Below are 17,672 nucleotides of genomic sequence, written 5' to 3' on the forward strand. Positions count from 1 at the left end.
AATATTTCAAAGCTGTATTCTCACCATTGTTTGGCATTAACTCTGGAGTCAAAGAACTCACAGTCCAAATTATACGTGACTTTGTAACCATGACATGGAAGTCATTCCTTTCATACCAACTTACAATGTTATTTGAGGAATCAAATTAAATAATAGAGATAAATCACTTATCACAATAAATATTCAAAGTAAGTGTTCAGTAAGCAGTGGTCATAGTTCCATTAGACTGTTTTAGACTATCACTTTGATGCTCTGTGAATAAATCATAGTTTTGAAGATGGACTTTCCTGCTAAACAGGCATATTTACCACAAATGCTTACACCCTGGTTCTCACACTTCCAAGCTTTCTTAATGTTTCCCAAAGTGACGCGATGGCTGAGTAATCACTTATGAAGATACCAAGATCTTCTTTCTGGGCTAATCTCATCATGCCCTACATTCCTTTTTGCTTTAGTCGGTCCTGGAAACCACAAGCCATCTCTCATCACGGGAACTCTTAGAACTCCACAGCACTTTGAACAGTCTCTAATCTGGGACAATCTTCCACTCCTCCCAAATCCTGCCAACTCACCCTCTGGAATTCCAGATAACTCACTGACTTGATCTTTCTTCTTCCTTGTGAGTGTTTCCTTACTTTCTTGTCTGGGCTAAAACCTGCTTATTCTTGTGAATGCTGTCTCTCCTCTGAACTTGGGAAGGGTAGCATGTTTTTTGTTTTTTGTTTTTTTCTCTAATATAGTTATCAATCTAAAAGTATTGTGATGTTTCTTGTTGGCATTTCTATACAACTAGATTCCCTTTCCTTAAAACAAAAATCCCACTTCCCTTAAAGTTCATGCTATTTGACAACCTCCAGTCAAAATAACCACTATCCTCATTCTAGTCATTTGTGGAAATAGTTCATTTGTCCTCATTAAGTGAAAATTTAGAGCTTGTTTCCTGATACCTCCAGTATTCTGCAATTGTTCTAAGACTGGTGATTCCGCATACACATGGATTCCCTTAATGGAATACCCTCTCACTATCTTTGTTCTTAGTAGCTTGACCTCCATGAGTCTGGTGATTTTATTCTCACTTCCCTCTTCCACCTGCTCCCAAGTCAAACAGAAGAGCCTCTTGTTGCCTTCTTGGTAAATATTAACAACTTCATTTTGAAATACCCTAGTTGTAACCACCTCTCTTTGTTAATTTCTTTAATAAAGTTTGCAAAAACAAAACAAAAAATAATTTATTCACTTGCACTGGGAGATCAATCCTCCCAACATTTACTTGTATAATCCTAGCTTCACTTCCATCCTTACCCAACAGAACAAATACTAACATTTTCCTTTTCATTATCTTACACATTCCTCTGACAATATTATTGCTGCTCTTTCATTGTCCTGTCCACTGTGTAGCCTGACAACAGCTTTTTCCTAATCTGTGCCTGACTCACGGAAGCTGGGTATGACTTGACAAGACATGCAACAGAGCTGATCTGTTTTACTTGAAATGTATTACTACCACATTGGTAAAGTAGACCCATGATGTACTCATCAAATCCCAACACATATTTCCATGCAACTTACCTTCCCCTTACTTAAAACAAGCACTGTTGCAAGACTTAAAACCTTACTCCTCTGAACCTTAACATCCTTCATACACTTCTCTGGGTTTCTCCCCAATCTCCTTACCTCGCCTTTCATTGTTAATGTATTTGCAATAAAACAATGTCCACATTTCCTTACTAGGGTTTCTCTACCAAGTACTTTGTACTCTTTTTTTTGTGTGTGTGTGATGAATTTTTTCCCTTACCTAATTTCAACTATATACTAGTGTACATACTAGACCCCATTCCATCTATCTTATTCAACAGTTTTGTCCCAACAGCTTTTGAGTCATTTATACCTTATTTAAAAGAAATGCATCCTAAATTCACACTATAAAACAAGCAAATCAAAGCACCTTGCTTGATTTCAGATCCCCATCTCACTACTGCTCTACTTCCCCCTTTATATCTTCTTTCTTGCCCATTTATACCAAACTTACACTTTCTGGATTTCTTTCCATCCTTGCATTTCCTGAAAAAACTTCATTCAATCTACCAAGTCCCAACTTCTTGAAAAGTGTCTCTGTCAGCAACACTGTGTGGCTTGAGTAAAAATGACCCCCATTGGTCCATAGGGAATGGCACTATTAGGAGGTGTGGCCTTGTTGGAGGAAGTGTGTCACTATGGGACCAGGCCTGTTGACTCACAGTTCTCTTCCTGCTGCCTTCAGATCAATATGTAGAACTCTCAGCTCCTTCTCCAGCACCCTGTCTGTCTGCATGCCACCATTTTTCCCGCCATGCTGATAATGGGCTAAACCTCTGAACTGAAAGCCACCCCCAATTACATGTTATTCATTAGAAAAGTTGCTCTGGTCATAGTGTCTCTTCACAGCAATAAAACTCTAGCTAAGACAATCACCTTCTTCTCTCTGCCGAAGCAAAAGGCAAACTCTTCACCCTTCTGATGATATCGGACATAGTTGACCATTGGTAGGAATTTGTATTCTCAGCTTCTAAGCTGTCTGTTTGTGCCCTGCTGCCATTTCATTTTCGGAAAAACAGAAGTCCCTCCAGTGATTTTGAAGGTCGTAATTTGACTTTCTCATAGCTGAGTCACAGCATTTCTATGACCACACTGCCTTATTCATCCATCCATTAGCTCTTCATGCATTTATTTCCAGCACATTCATACCTCCAAGACCTTGGTCCTGCTGTTCTTTCTACCTACAAAGGAACTCCTCTAAATATTAGATTGGCTGGCTCCCTGTTACATTCAGATTTTTTTCCAGATGTAAGTATATACACCCTTTTTCCTACATGACAGTCACTATCTAATTCATTTACTCTTTTCTCCCCAACAGTGTTCAAGATATGATTTGTTTATTCATTTATTCTTCCTCGTTCCCACATAAAATTAATGGTGCAGGGGATTGGTAAGGGTATCTTTTTTTTTTTTTTGCATTTTTTTTCTGTTTTTTCACTACAGTTTCCCTAGCAGCTAGCAATACTCAGTGCTCAATAAATATTTGCTGAAGGAATAAATAAAATTCTTCCTTAGAACATCAACATTCCTGTGATAAGCATCTATACATGCATGTCTAAAAATAATTAAAAACCTTTATCCACTACATAAACCAAATCCCTAGCACAATAAGTTGAGAATGTACGCAAATGGGTTGGCCATAACCTTCTGCTGAATGTCTTTCCTGTGTCCTAACACGGAATTTATTGACTAATTCTTATAACTCTCTCCATTTCCCACAAAATGCAAAGTGGTTAAAGTCCAAAATCAATAGAAACAAAAATGCTTAGAGCAGGGAAGAAGAACAGAGAAAATAATGAAGAGAAAACACCTTAAAGGAACTAATAAACACAACAGAACTATATTTGAGAAGCAGAATCAAACAGAGAAAAGATTTTGTAAGGGATCCTACTAGTGAAGTTCCTTCTCTCTACTTGCATTTTCTTCTCAAGAGACTCTAATAACTCTTCTTTAGGCCTGCCTGTGCTCCACCAGGCAGAACAAAGGACAAGCCTTTTGGCCTCAGCTTGAAGTTATCTCAGCCCAGATAAGGACAAACAGGATAAGCCCCAGGCAAAACTGTCAAGTGGAAAAAACTTGGCTTATGTCTGGAAATTCCCCTTTCCCTGTCTCTTTCCCCCTTCAGAGACTATATTCCCACACCTTCATTTAGTAACCTCCTAAATTAAAAACCCGAATATAATGCCCCAGCAATATGTACACTTATAGCCAGGCTACAAGTTTGTGCTTACTCCATTTAATAATTAAAACTTTATAGGCTGTTAATTTATCAGCCATTTAATATGATCCTCAGTTGTATAGCAATGAAAAAGAATAGTCAGTCTTAACCCAGGAAACTCAGGCAAACAACATTCACAAACAGTATTTTTTTTTCTACAAGTACTTATTTTATTCAGGTAAAATTTCTGGTCTCATATTTTCCTCTCTCTTGGCATGAAGATAGGTTCTTTGATATTTCCTGGGTAGATGTAACCAAATGTCAATTTACCTTAGGTATGGCTGAGACAATAGAATAAAGAAATAATTCCATTCAAGTCTTAGCTTGGTAAACCTATGGGTTCATTTGGGGTTACCTACACGAGCATGTGACTCAAAGGCAGCTATATCACCAAAAGTTCCTACTTTAGCATGAATAACAACTCATGAAAGCTATGTCTTTGCATCTCACCACCCAAACTGTAGACAGCTCCATGGAAGAGAATCTCCTCTTCCAGAAATTATGTACTACTTGTATAACATTGAAGAGTTGGCTTCTTGGGTCTTACAATTTTTGAACTTCCTTAGTCCTATACATACCTCCTTCTAAGAAAGGAAATAGCTACATGATAAGTTCTGTGTGACTTCATTATAGAAGTGAAAAGACATCTTATCTGAGCAGAAATAGGATTTATTGAGTGAAACTGAAAACCCTGCCACCAAGGAGAATCCTAAAAGACACTCATGGTTTGCCAGTAAAGATGCTGAGTTTAAGGCTTTTAATAGGCTTTGGTAGGCATCTCATTGTCTGGCATGTTTATGCAAAGTAGGAAAAAAATAAGGACAAATCAGAAAGAGATAATTTAACCCAGGAGCCTCAACTAGAAGACAGTCTGCAAGACTCAAGTAAGGCTCTCAGATGGTCTCATGAGACCATCCCTCTTCTCCCCTCCTTGCTGCTGCAGAAGAACTAGGAAAGGTGGGTAACCTCACAGTGGGTTGATTTTAGGGTCCCTTCCAGCCTGCAGACTGGATCAGATCACAGCAGGGATTTTTGTGTTCTGTTTCTCTGTGTGACCAGGAAGCGTGCCAATGGGTGGTGAGGCCACACCTCCTCTCATGTTTGTTTCAGTGACAATGTGAGTGACAGATGAGAGGAAGTCCCCTTATTTGCTACTGCCCCTCACAACCTCACTCTTCTCACTGAAGTCTTTCTTTCTTTCTTTCTTTCTTTCTTTCTTTCTTTCTTTCTTTCTTTCTTTCTTTCTTTCATTCTTTCTTGTATCCTATCACAGTCTGCCTTCTCTTATAACAATAATTTGTGCTATTCTTTTTGTTCTCCTGAAATTAAAATTATAGATAACATAACAATCTAACACAAGCTCAAAAATTAATGATGACTTAACTCTAATAAGAGGGTTTTTATTTTTTAAGCAGCAGTAAATTATCCACTATGTATTTCAAAATGTTAACAAATACTTGATCTTAACTACAGGAAGAGACTTAAAGAATTGTCCCAGAGGTTGACTCCAACTGCAGAATCAACTAATTGTGACTGCTATGAATGTTTTACTATGGATTCAATTTCCATTGATGTTTTCTTGATATTATAAACTGGGACCAAATACCAGGAATGTTGAAAGTAAAATAAGGACAACTTTTCTACAGTTTGTACTATAGTGCATATGGAGAAAAATTGGGACACACTAAATTGGGTAAACAGTACTTTCTGGGTTTTATGTCAAATAAAACTAGGTTTCAGGCCAGGTGACTGTATGCACCCCCCTCTTACCCATCCTTCCAGGAATATCTGGAAATTTCAGAAAACTAGGACACTTATGTAAAGTGTCTGGAATCCTGGGCTCTAGGTATTCAACACAGAGAGGCCAACAAGCATTGTGGAAAAGTAACAACAAAGTGCTTCCTGATTGGATGATCTTCCACCTCCTGGAGAAATTAGTTCCAATACTCTTTCTTCCCTCTTCATTCAGGAAACAAGCGCCCCATGGTCTTCATTATAGATGGTGAAGGTGTGGCTATTGATCTGGGGCTCCTTGGACGCCATTGTTAAGGATTTTAGAGGATTATACTACATTCATTTAACATCATCCCCAAGCTAAGCTTTATTCCAATTAAATTACCCAGATCATAGCATCTTAAACGTTTCTACTTTAAATTGTTAATTCGGTGGATTCCCAATACACATTCAACACCTGGCTATAGTAATAAATTAAACCAAATGAGGATGCTTTTTAAAAAAAAATTGCTCTTGGGTGGGAGAAATGACTCAGAGGTTGTTCATAGCATATCCTGCTCTTGGACAGGACCTGAGTTCAGTTCCTTCACTCACATAGCACCCCAGCTGAAGAACTTATGATCTCTCCCAGCCTCGTCAGGCACAGGCACACAGGCACATCAAGGACAAACCCTTCTGGTCCTTGTAATTCCAGCCCTTAAGAAGCAGAGGTTCATCACTCACCCATGACTTCCAGGCTAACCTGGTCTACACAGTGAGTTCGAAATCAGCCTGGACTACAAGAAACTCAGCCATAATAGGGAACAAAATGAAGCAACAACAAAAAATCCACACTAAAGTTGGGATTGCTAGGTGGAAAAGAATACAAATTCAAACTTTTAATATGTTGTCAGATCACTTCCCTCAATGTTTGTAACCACATACATTGTTATTGTAAATATGTAGAGGTACCATTTTATGTAAATACTTATGTACAGCAGCTAATGCATTTTGAACTTTCTAATGTGCTGGATATAAAACTGTATTTTAATTTAAATTTGGGGGGACCCTCAAAACACTTTGTTTTGTTGTTGTCTTGTTTGTTTGTTTGTCTTTCTCTGTGTAGTCCTGGATGTCCTGGAACTCACTCTGTTGGCGTAGGAATTCAGAGGTCTGCTGGTCTCTGCCTCCCAAGTGCTACGGTCAAATGTGTGTGCCACCACTGCCCAGCCAAAACACCCATTTGTGGACTTAAAAAGTACTTTGACTTGCCCTGGAGATTGAACCCAGCTGTTTGCACATGCTAGGCAAGTGCTCTACCAGTGAGCTAAATCCCAAGCCCTTTATTTTTCATTGTTTTTAAATATATATATATATAAATTAAAATATATATAATATATTGTGGCTCATTTTTCCAAAATAATTTATCATTTGGTTTTATTATTTATTATCTAATAATTTTTAAAAGATTTATTTCAGAGGGAGGGAGGGTGGGGCTGGGAGGATTTGAGGGAGGGGCTTCAGTCAGGATATATAATGAATAAATTGGCTTCACTCTTATTTTCTTTCCCAAAAAGGGAGGAAAAGAAATTGATCTGTAAAGTTTTTTTTTTTTTTAGACCTGTGAAGCGCTACTTGATATTTGGTGATTTTATTTCACTCCAGTGTTCTCCTAAGTAATGAGGATTTTTTTGCAGTTAGCAACAGTTATTCTTCTGAGTGCTACGTGAGCAGTGTCAGTCAAATGGAGGAAAGAGGTATTTAATGCAGCGGCTGGAGGGGAAATATGGGAAGGGGTTGAACAGAGTAACCTAGTGCTCCTCTGGAAGGGGCAGGACTGGAGAGCAGAAGCTGGTTCTTGGCCACATCAGTGCAGGTGACTCCCAATGGGGATCGGAGTTTCCGCAGCCCAGCACAGTTGCCTCCCGTTTCTTTTCCTTCCCAGCCCCTTTTCTCAGCAGTTATTTATTGAGTTTTAACCAGCCCATGTACATCTTGGGGGTTAGATTAAAAGACCTAGATAGGTCCTGCCCTTTGGAGAATTCATGTGCTTTTTAGAAGAAGATACAAAACAAACAAATCACAGCACGATAAGGACAGTGCTATAATTGAATAGGAAACTTCTTTGGGAACAAACACAGAAGGGACATTTGAGAGCCCGGTACCTATTAGACACTCCAAAAATATTGAACCAGAGCACAATTAAGTAAGTGAAGTGATTAAAAACCTTCAAAATCTGGGAAGATTTTATACAGTCACAGATATGAGTGCTTGTGCGCGCGTACACAGACACACACAGACACACACACACACACGAGCATTTCTGCTAAAGCTTTAAAAAGCATATAGGAATTCTGTAGAAGTGCATTTGCATTTTGTAGAAATATAAGAAAAGAGGGTCCTCACAAAAGGGGAAGGGGAGGTAAATTCAGAGCATAGAGAGAACCTAAGAACTGAGGTTGGCCTAGTGGTGACATCACTAGATCCTTGAAGTCGGCTAAAACGATTGTAGGTTTTTATCTGGAGTAGCCCCTAAAAAGTGTGACCAAGAAAGTGAAATTCCAGATTTACCTTTGCTGAAGTTCTTGGGTTGCACTGCAGAGGAGAGTCTGGCCAGGACTGAGGAGGCAAAGGGAAGTGATGAAAACACTACTGCCAGGGTCCTACCTGCTGATGCTAAAAATGGCATGCACCTGGCTCTTAGGAAGAAGAAGGCACTCAGAGAGGACCTAGCATTTTTGTGAGGGGCAATCAACAGGTCTGGTGAGATGCAAAGGGTAGGAAATAGGTAGAGAAAGTTAAACTTCCTTAGATGCCAACTTTTCTTGTTTAAACAGAGAGAAGTTGGGTGTGGTGGCCCATGCCTTTAATCCCAGCACTCTGGGAGGCAGAGGCAGGTGAATCTCTGTAAGTTCAAGGCCAACCTGTTCTACAAAGCAAGTCCAGAACTCAGAAAACCAAACAAACAAAAAAAAAAAAAAGAAAGACAGAAAGAAAGAAAGAAAGAAAGAAAGAAAGAAAGAAAGAAAGAAAGAAAGAAAGAAAGAAAGAAAGGAAAATAAGAAAAAGAAAAACGAAGCAAACAAAAAAATAAGAACAGAGAGACCCTCAGTCAGGACTATTAGAAAATGTATCTTGATCAGATGAGTCCAACTACAAGACTACTAATGGCTTGATTTGGGGGAAAAGCTGCTGAAAGAGTGGACGTTAAGAGTTCATTTTCTACACATGCAGATATTTCTCTAGTCACATGCTGCGGCTCTGTGAAGTGTTGAAGCACTGCAGGAGTTGGCAAGCTGACTTCTGGCATCTGACAGCGATCTGGGTAGAGCTGCCATACTGTAGCATCGAAGACCAGAGCCTGCACACAGTCTCCCCTTGCTTCCACCACCTCCCAGGACTCTGTGGTTAAAGAAGAGAAAAATTATCTTCGGTTTCCCCTCAGGCACAGAATGCCCTCAGTGCTCTGTCCACACCAGCGTCACCAACCTGATGGGTGAAACACTGAAACTGCTAAATGTGTGGCTGAAGAGCAAGACCTTCAGGTGAAGTTTGGGCTGCAAGGTCCTAGGTGTTGCCATGAGAAGTTTTTTCAAGTTTATTTACTTTCACACAAATCAGCATAAGTGGACATTGACATGCATCACATTATCTAATAATTTTTGAGGAGCTTTATATGAGCCTGGCCTGAGGCGGTGTCATCTCACGCAATACTCCCAGTAGCCATACATGTTGAATGCTCTTATTCCTGGCTCGTGAAGATAAGCAAAAGTCGCTTTCACTTCCTTATTCTGAGCATTGAAGACTTTTCTTCTGTACAATTTCGATTTGATTTTCATTGATAAACATTTCTTGGCTGGGTGTACTCTGAAAGCTAAAATTATTCTTTGCGCCCTACTATTTTGGCTTAACGTGTGCTATCCTTTTGATTTTATGCTTTACAATCATTTATTCTCACCTCCTACTTTTCACTATTTTACCAGAAACAGAGTAGCTGATGTTTGCCATAGAAAGCACAGTTGCTAATTGTTTGAATTCCCTGTTGACATATATGAAGCCATAAAATGTTGGTTTCATCAAAGTACAAGTCAACTCAAAGAGACATCAGGCCCTTTGACACATCACTCACTATTAACTGGGAATGGAATACAAGATATGTAAAGTTGGACTTAATATGTTTTATGCTCCCTACGTTTTTCCCTAGACAGCTTAATCCCTGCTGCAAAGCCCATTTTATCTCCATTTTCTATGGTGATTTAAATACTGTAACCAATTATAGCCAAGAGAAATGAGGCTTGCCAACTTTGCTAGTGCCAGAAAATTATCAAGCATTGAAAAACAAACTTGAAATAAATTGATCAAAAGTAACTTGGCATTACATTGATAAAAGAAAGGTTGGTGATATTATCATATTTCTCTGTCACTTGCTTTAAACAAAAATCCTTCTGTGTTAGTCTTGTTTTATTTGGCCAATACTAGTAAAACAGGAATCATCGCTTCTACTTTACCTACTGGTCCAAATTCTCTAGAAACAGAACTGACAAAATGAACATATATTATAAGAGGATTGATTAGATCCCTTTGCACAGAAAGGTTGGAGCAGATCAACAATGGCTGTCTCACATTGGTGAGGCCAAGAACACAGTAACCACACAGTCCAGAAGGCAAGCAAGTCAGTAGTCTCAATCCGGAACCCACAGCCTGGAGACTCCTGGAGAGCAGCTGATCTTCAGCCCAAAGAGCCTGGTTCTAACATCAGCGAAGGAATCAGCAAGTACAGGATACAGGAATTTACCAGCAAGAGACAAGACGGACCCATCAAAAGAGGGGAGCTTTCCTTCTTCCATGTTCTTTTATCAAGGCTGGATCATAGGTGCTCCCCACATTTACAGTAAGTCTTCCCCCATCAATGAAGGCACCTAACACAAGCTCCCCACCTGGGCTTGTCCCCAGGCCAACCTGAGGCAAAGAATTCCTCACGGAGGAGGCCCTTTGTTCAGGCCATTCCAGGTTATGTCAAGATAACAATTAAAACTAACATTGATACCCAGCATGGGATTCGGGTGAAACTGAGTGGAATCCTCAGCTCTAAAGGGACTTTGAAAGTGAGGCTTGTTTAAGTCGTAGCTTAAAAACAAGAGCAGAAGGAAACATACCTGCTTCGTTGACGTGACAGCCCTGAGTGGCCTTTCACAGCATTCAGTTACACTGACTTAGGGGTGGACACTGACACAAAAGGTACCAACGGCAGATAGCCAGGGACGTCAGCTGAAGGGGCAGGGACTGAGGCACATTTGATGTTACGGTGTAACTAAGCTAAACACATACTAAAGACCTTCTTGGCCCACTTAAACACTGCCTGCCAGGGACCTAAAGAACACAGAGGAAACAAAGTTGATTGCTGACTTGAGGTAGCGTTCTGATTACATGCCTGGATCATCTAGATCCTCCAGACATTCCTGGGTGCCAGTGTCCTGAACATTTGCGTACGCACAGGTCAGTAAACTCACTTTGTGCTTTAGCTCCACGGAGTTTCTGACATTTATAGCCAGGGTTCCGAAAGGCGCAAGAATGCAGTGATTCTATGAGCTTCAATCCAAAGGGCAGACTGTCTACCGCAAGTTCCAGTATATCTGAATTGGATAGTAAATGAGGGGATAGAGAGGAAGCATCTTCCGGTGTGGTTTGTAGGAAAGTGCTATTGCCTGCTGGCAAAGTAAGCGGACAAAAGTGGAGAGACTATTTGTGAACATACCTAAATATGGAAAATCAGTGCTTTGTTGGCGTTGAAAATCATTCAGAATTCGTGTGCAGTCAGCAGTATGTACTATGCTTCCTCCATCACTTGAGACTGAAAGTTCCGTGCTGATAGACCCATTTCACCCTACTGTTGCTCCTAGGCCGTAACTTTCACTTTAAAGGGCATTTTGTGGCAAAAATCCAAACCCTCTCAAAGCAAAAAACCTGGATGCTAATGGAGTCGTCGTGATTTAAAAGTGCGAAGCACAATCCATTTGTCAATGGAGGAAACAAGAACCAAAGCCTCAAGTATTTACAGTTTCTTAACTCATCTTTGAAGGTTATTGTTGCCTTGTAGTTCATTATTTAATGACAGGGCATGGGGGATGTTGTGCAGGAGCGGTGGCGGAGCTGAGAGCATCTTGGGTTCAAGATTTGGTCATGACACCTAGTCCCCGAGGGACTGGGGCAGCTGACCTCCTGTTAGGTGCTGTTCTCTGATACGGATGTTACGTGAGATGTCGGGGAAACAGAAAGAATTCCATAAGTTGCCGTACTTGCTGCTCTTATTTTATTGTAACAGTGGTGAGGAGAGGCACTATTACAGCTAATGGAGTATTAACTCTTCTCTTTGTTTGCTGCTGAGGGTAGTTGTCATGTTTTATATATTTTTTCCTCCTGACTCCTTTTTTTCTCTCTTCTTTCCCTGTTTTTCTCTTGACAGTTGAAAAGGCCAAGAATGACAACACCCTAGGAGAAGCCGTAGGTGTGGTAGAAATGAATGGCACATATTTCTCAAAAAATAAAAAAAAATAAAACAAACCACAAAAATTATTTCAGAAATACAATAATATTTTCCAAAACTCACATATCTAAAAATCTAAATTAAATTTCCAGCCCAAAGCCATTTGCTTATAAGCTTCCAGATCTTCAAACCTTCTTGCAAGTAGGAAAAAGTTTTTAAAATACACTTTTCATTTTGAAAATAGAAGCAGAGAAGTTGTGTTCTGGTGTAGAAAGGACATAATATTTCCTGGATAGAAAACAGTATTTGGGGGCTGGGGAGATGGCTCAGCAGTTAAGAATGCTGACTGCTCTTCCAAAGGGCTCTGCTTCAATTTCCAGCACCCACATGGCAACTCACAGTTGTCTGTAACATCAAGATCTGACACGCCCACACAAACAAAATTACAAGCAAAACACCAATGCACACAATAAACAAACAAACAAACAAACAGTATTTGGTTAAAGGAGAAATTCAATCTAAATATTGCCTCTCTGTTTCATTGCATTCTTAATAAACAATGTAACTTTAAAAACATTTCACAGCATCATCCAACAATACAATTCTGATGGAAAAGTCAGAACCCATGAAGTAAAAATAATTTTCGTTTTCAGAGAATAAAAGTATTCTGGTTGCATAAAGGGCAGACCGAAGCAGGCAGGGTCAGATAGGAAAAGAGGACATTTTGAAAATGCTAAGAAAGGGTCATCCAAGAAGACAACAAGGCTTGTCCCAAGAATGTAGCACGAAGACAATTAAATGTGGTTCTATTTAGGAACCAGTTTGTTGATAGTGAGTTGATAGTACTCCCTGCTGAACTAGATATGGGATGCATTGTAAGCTAAGAAGCATTAAGGTTCTCTTAGGTGTGGATGTTAAGTCCTTTTCCGGACTATGCTAACATTTATTGAAATTGCAAAGTTTTTGTTACAAGTCACGTAGACTTTTGCCAAGTCAGCTAAAGAAAACGTTACTACAAACGGAGGATCCGCCATGTAAAGGTTTTTCTCCCCCACAGGTATATAAACTGTTTATTAACAGCAAAGACCCAGAGACTCATTTCTTCTTGGACACACCCACAGTACCGACCCAGCGGCCAGTGGTCTTGCTGTGCTGACCTCAGACAACAAAGGTCCCAAAAGTGGCACAGACCGCTATGGGCTCTAACCTTCTTCAGTCACTCCATGTCCTCACGAAGCTTGTTGTCTAGGCTATTGGCCGGAACCTGGCTGTGCTTCCCATCCTTCACGTCCTTCTGTCTGTTCAAGAGCCAGTCTGGGATCTTGTACTGCCGTGGATTCTGCGTGATGGTGATCAGACGCTCCACCTCGCCCTCTGTGAGCTCTCCAGCCCTCTTAGTGAGGTCAGTGTCTGCTTTCCTCAACACCGCACGAGCATGTCTTTGTCCCACACCCTTAACGGGCAGTGATGGCACAGGCTGTTTTCCGCTGCCCATTGATGCTAGTGTTGAGTATTCACCTACTGTGTTGGAACTTCTCAGGATACAGACATGGCGGAAGCATTAGAGGCAGCGTGTACGCCTCCTGTGGAAGAGGGAACACATGTAAAGATTTTAAAGACCCTGGCATGGCCACAAAGAAAAACAGCTTTGAAATGGAAGATGTACAGGATAATCGGGTAAACGCTTATTGATAGACAGAGGGAGATCTTACCGGGAGCTTGGTGGCAGAGATTAGATGATGATGACTTGGTGGCTTAGGATGGAGAGGGTTAAAGAAGTCAGGACTTCATAAGATACATCGAAGAATTAAGGAAGAAAAAACACAGTGGCTGAAGAACTGACCATGCATGTTGAATTTACAAGTAGACCTACAAGTCAAACAACTGGAAAAACTAAGGTAAGGTTTCAAAAGAAAGTTTATGAGCATTATACAATATGGGAGGCCAAATAATAATAATAATAATAATAATAATAATAATATGGCTGGCAAAAATAACATCAAAAGAACTTGAAGGAGAGTGAATGAGCACATGTAAAAGAAAACTCACAAGGCTTTTTGTCTTAAGTGTCCTAGGAACTCCTTGGATGCCCACAACATACTTTTGAGTCACTAAAGCATTACTTGTCCCATAGCACAGTCCACAGAGTGAGTTCCAGGATACCTAGGGCTTCCCAGAGGAACCCTGTCTCAAAAAACAAACAAACAAAAAAACAAAAAACAAAAAACAAAACAAAAAACAGATGATGATGATGATGTCTCCTTAATGTTCCCTCTGTGTGGTGAAGTGAGGCCATGGTTTATCTGACGTTCAAGATCTAGTATGATTTCCTCTTTTGTTCTATCATATTTCTCTCAAGTATAATTAAATAAAATACATTTTTAAGAATTCTGTTGTTATGAAATTATTTTGGCAAATTCTTATTGCTCCCTATCTTCCATTTTTCTCTGTGTAACAATTACACACACATGAAACTATGGTAACCATGGTCACATCTGTGTTTTAGTGTTAAGGGTCCTTCTTTTGATTCTTTCTGTATTTGATTTTATTTATAGAATTCATTTTATTATGGTAAGAGTCTCAAGTTATTATTATAACAAAGGGTGCTAGCATGAAGAAGAGATGGGAAAGGGAAGATTGTGCCAATCACAAGGCTCCCCTGTTGTGTTCGCACAAATGTGTAAAAGGAAGAACACTTGTCTCTGATGTAATGAAAGGATCTATTCTCTACATAATATCAAGACACTTTACGGAAACCTTGTACAAAGAAATAACTTGCTATAGTATTTTGGATATTGAATTAGTTAAGGATGCAGAGGTAAATTTTGAATAAAAATTCAATTATTTGTGAATTGTGAGCTAATCTGGGAACTAATGTTCTAGAAGAAACTATACCGAGGCTGGAGAAAATGGAGTCCAGTTCTGAGTCTGCAGCTTTAGGGACAGCTCAGCTAAACCGATGCCCTGGGATTCTGTGTTCCAGCAAAACATAATACAGTGGGCAGAACACTGATTTACAGAAATAAAAAGTAAAAGGAGTATAAGGGTATTCCACAATAAATAACAGAAAACAACGAAAGTCAACAGACATAGCTGCAGACAAGACACACCTAGGCATGAAATAAATAAAATAAAATAAAATAAAATAAAATATATCTTTAAAAACTTACAAAAAACGAAAACCAAGACCAAATCAAATAGATAGCTGATGGTTAAATTAGGCACCAATAGGCTAAGTAGGGGTCTAGGTAGTAAGTGATTTTCTACATCAAGTGTTTTGGCATTTGGGGGACATTGGTCACTTAAAAATATGTAATTTTGATTATTCAACCATTAGAGCAATTTCTTATGAATCACCATAGCTCAAACACGCAAAGGTCATTAAATGATAGACAGTCTCAAAGGTAAAATGCAGAGTCCTAATGGAGAGGAAGAAGTGGAGAAGAACAGGAAACAGATGTAAAAGCATACAAAATACACTGACAAATCATCAAGTATTGCACTCATCAAAAGAGAACAAAATCTTAACACATCCAAAGAAACAACCCAAGATCACTGGAATAAACACTGAAAATGAAAATTATGACAGCATAAGTTAAAAGTTTATGAATATAAAGTTATAGTGTTTGGGAACAATGTGCCCTGAATATGAGACAGTTATTAGTCTCTTGAACTCTTGGCGGCCATGATTACCCACATGAAGTCCGAGCAATTGGACCATGATGTTCCATCATGGAAGAAGCCCTACCCAAGGCTATCTAAGCACTTAATGGTTGCTGCTGCTCAATACTCCTGTGAGTAACACTAATTTAACTCATTGGTTCAGCCCTTTAGACTTGGCTGGATTTACTCAAACTGTCACATGTAGCCTATCTTGGGGTGGGGAGAAATAGACCTTTATTTTTCACCCTTGAGACACTATATAGAAGTTTCAAATACTATAGCACGAAAAGACAGACTATGAGGGAAAAGAATAATAAAATTAGATAATTAGTATGTTTTTTTGAGTAGAGGTTTTAAAGAGAGAAAGAGAAAGCATTAAAACTGTAGACAAGAGTGAGCACAGTGGCACATGCCTGTAATCCAAGCACTCAGGGAGGCAGAGGCAGGTGGATCTCTGCGAGTTTGAGGCCATACCTGTCTACAAAGTGAGTCCAAGACAGCTAAGGTTGTCTTGGAAAAAACAAACAAACAAAAAAAAAAAACTACAAAAGTTTAACAGATCTGAAAATTTGGAATTAATAAGTTGCAGGCATTCCCCAAAGTGCATACGCATACGTTGATTTTTTTCTAAATGATTCATACTAAGGCCATCACTGTGAGATGCTCAAATACCACAGATTAAGTAAATTCCCCAAAAACTTTATCCAGGAAGAAAAATTAGAAAATATAAGACATAAGATTGTTGACCGCAGCTGGAAGCTAAAGTCAATCATGCAATGGCTACCAGGTCTTAAAGAAAAAATAATCCCCCTGTGTAAGTCCAGCCCACCCATTAGTTACTAATCTCATTAATATGACAGGAGAGTATAAGTATACTTTAGACTTTGGTTCAACATATTTATCTTATGAATCTTTTCATTTTCTTCTCCCAGAATTAATTGTGTATTTCCCATCACAATGAGAAAAGGCTGGGTATGGTCACAAATATCTGTAATCCCACACTTTAGAGACAGAGACAGGAATCCTGATCTACGTAGCACATTCTACTTTAGCCAAGGTTCTGGATAAAAGTCCTGTTTGAAAAACAAAACAAAACAGAACAAAACAGGAGAATGAAAATTCAGAAGGAAAGTGAACAGAAGCTGAGGGGTTAATTAAGAAAACTAACAAAAACCCTAGTAACCGGTATGACCTTCCCAGTTTTTGGTCAGTGTAGTTCAAACATCTCCTAAAACATAGAGGCCATGGCTGTTGTTCTTGCTTTCTTCCCAGAGGCTGAAGGTCAGTCTCTCTTAATAAAGACACAGCATACTTTGGACATAGGCGCAATATCTTGGCAGTAACAAGAAGCTATAGATTTGGATTTTAAGGCCTGTTCAACAGGAGAAAAATCATGCCTAGTACTAAAAAACCTAGCCAACTACCTGTGCTAGTGAGGTCACAGATTTTAGAAGAGGACCAACTGCCAGACGCTTAAGGAGACCAACATAGTTTCTGTGTCCTAAACGTATCCTGTACCTGCAGAGATGTGTAAGTCTCTCCCTTCATCAAGTAAGTTTCTCTTTGCAGTAGAGACCATTGCAGGAAACCACAGCAGGTCAGAATGCAGAGAACAACCAATCGTACGGTTCCTGGACTCAACCGATACATCTGCAACACAACTCCTGGACCTAGGGTTCAGGTAACATTGCGGAAGATCGACCAGGAAGAGAGTCAGCGCGGGAGGACTAGGAAGTCGGCTGTGAGATAAGAGTCTCCCGGAAATGGTAGGGAAGCCGCATCACACCTAAACAATATGGCCACCTAAATCAGATGCGCACCCCTAACACCAATAAACATGCTAACGTTGAAGGATCAAGGAACTACAGGTCGCCAGTGACTGCTGAGAGAACTAATTGGTCTTTCCCTGGGATGCCCCCCTAACTGATTATATAATAAGAAGTGGTTAGCGCGGAGATTATACACATACAAGCAATACTGCGTAGACTCAGTACTTACACGTTTATGCATTTGTAAGGA

General features: G+C 39.6%; 1 pseudogene; it reads right to left on the bottom strand.

Moving 5' to 3' along the window:
* Window positions 1-13,085: 13,085 nt before the first annotated feature.
* LOC110552785 (small ribosomal subunit protein uS13-like) lies at window positions 13,086-13,618 on the bottom strand (annotated as a pseudogene).
* Window positions 13,619-17,672: the final 4,054 nt, after the last annotated feature.

This window comes from Meriones unguiculatus, chromosome 15 (genome assembly GCF_030254825.1).
Source record: "Meriones unguiculatus strain TT.TT164.6M chromosome 15, Bangor_MerUng_6.1, whole genome shotgun sequence".
NCBI lineage: Eukaryota > Metazoa > Chordata > Mammalia > Rodentia > Muridae > Meriones > Meriones unguiculatus.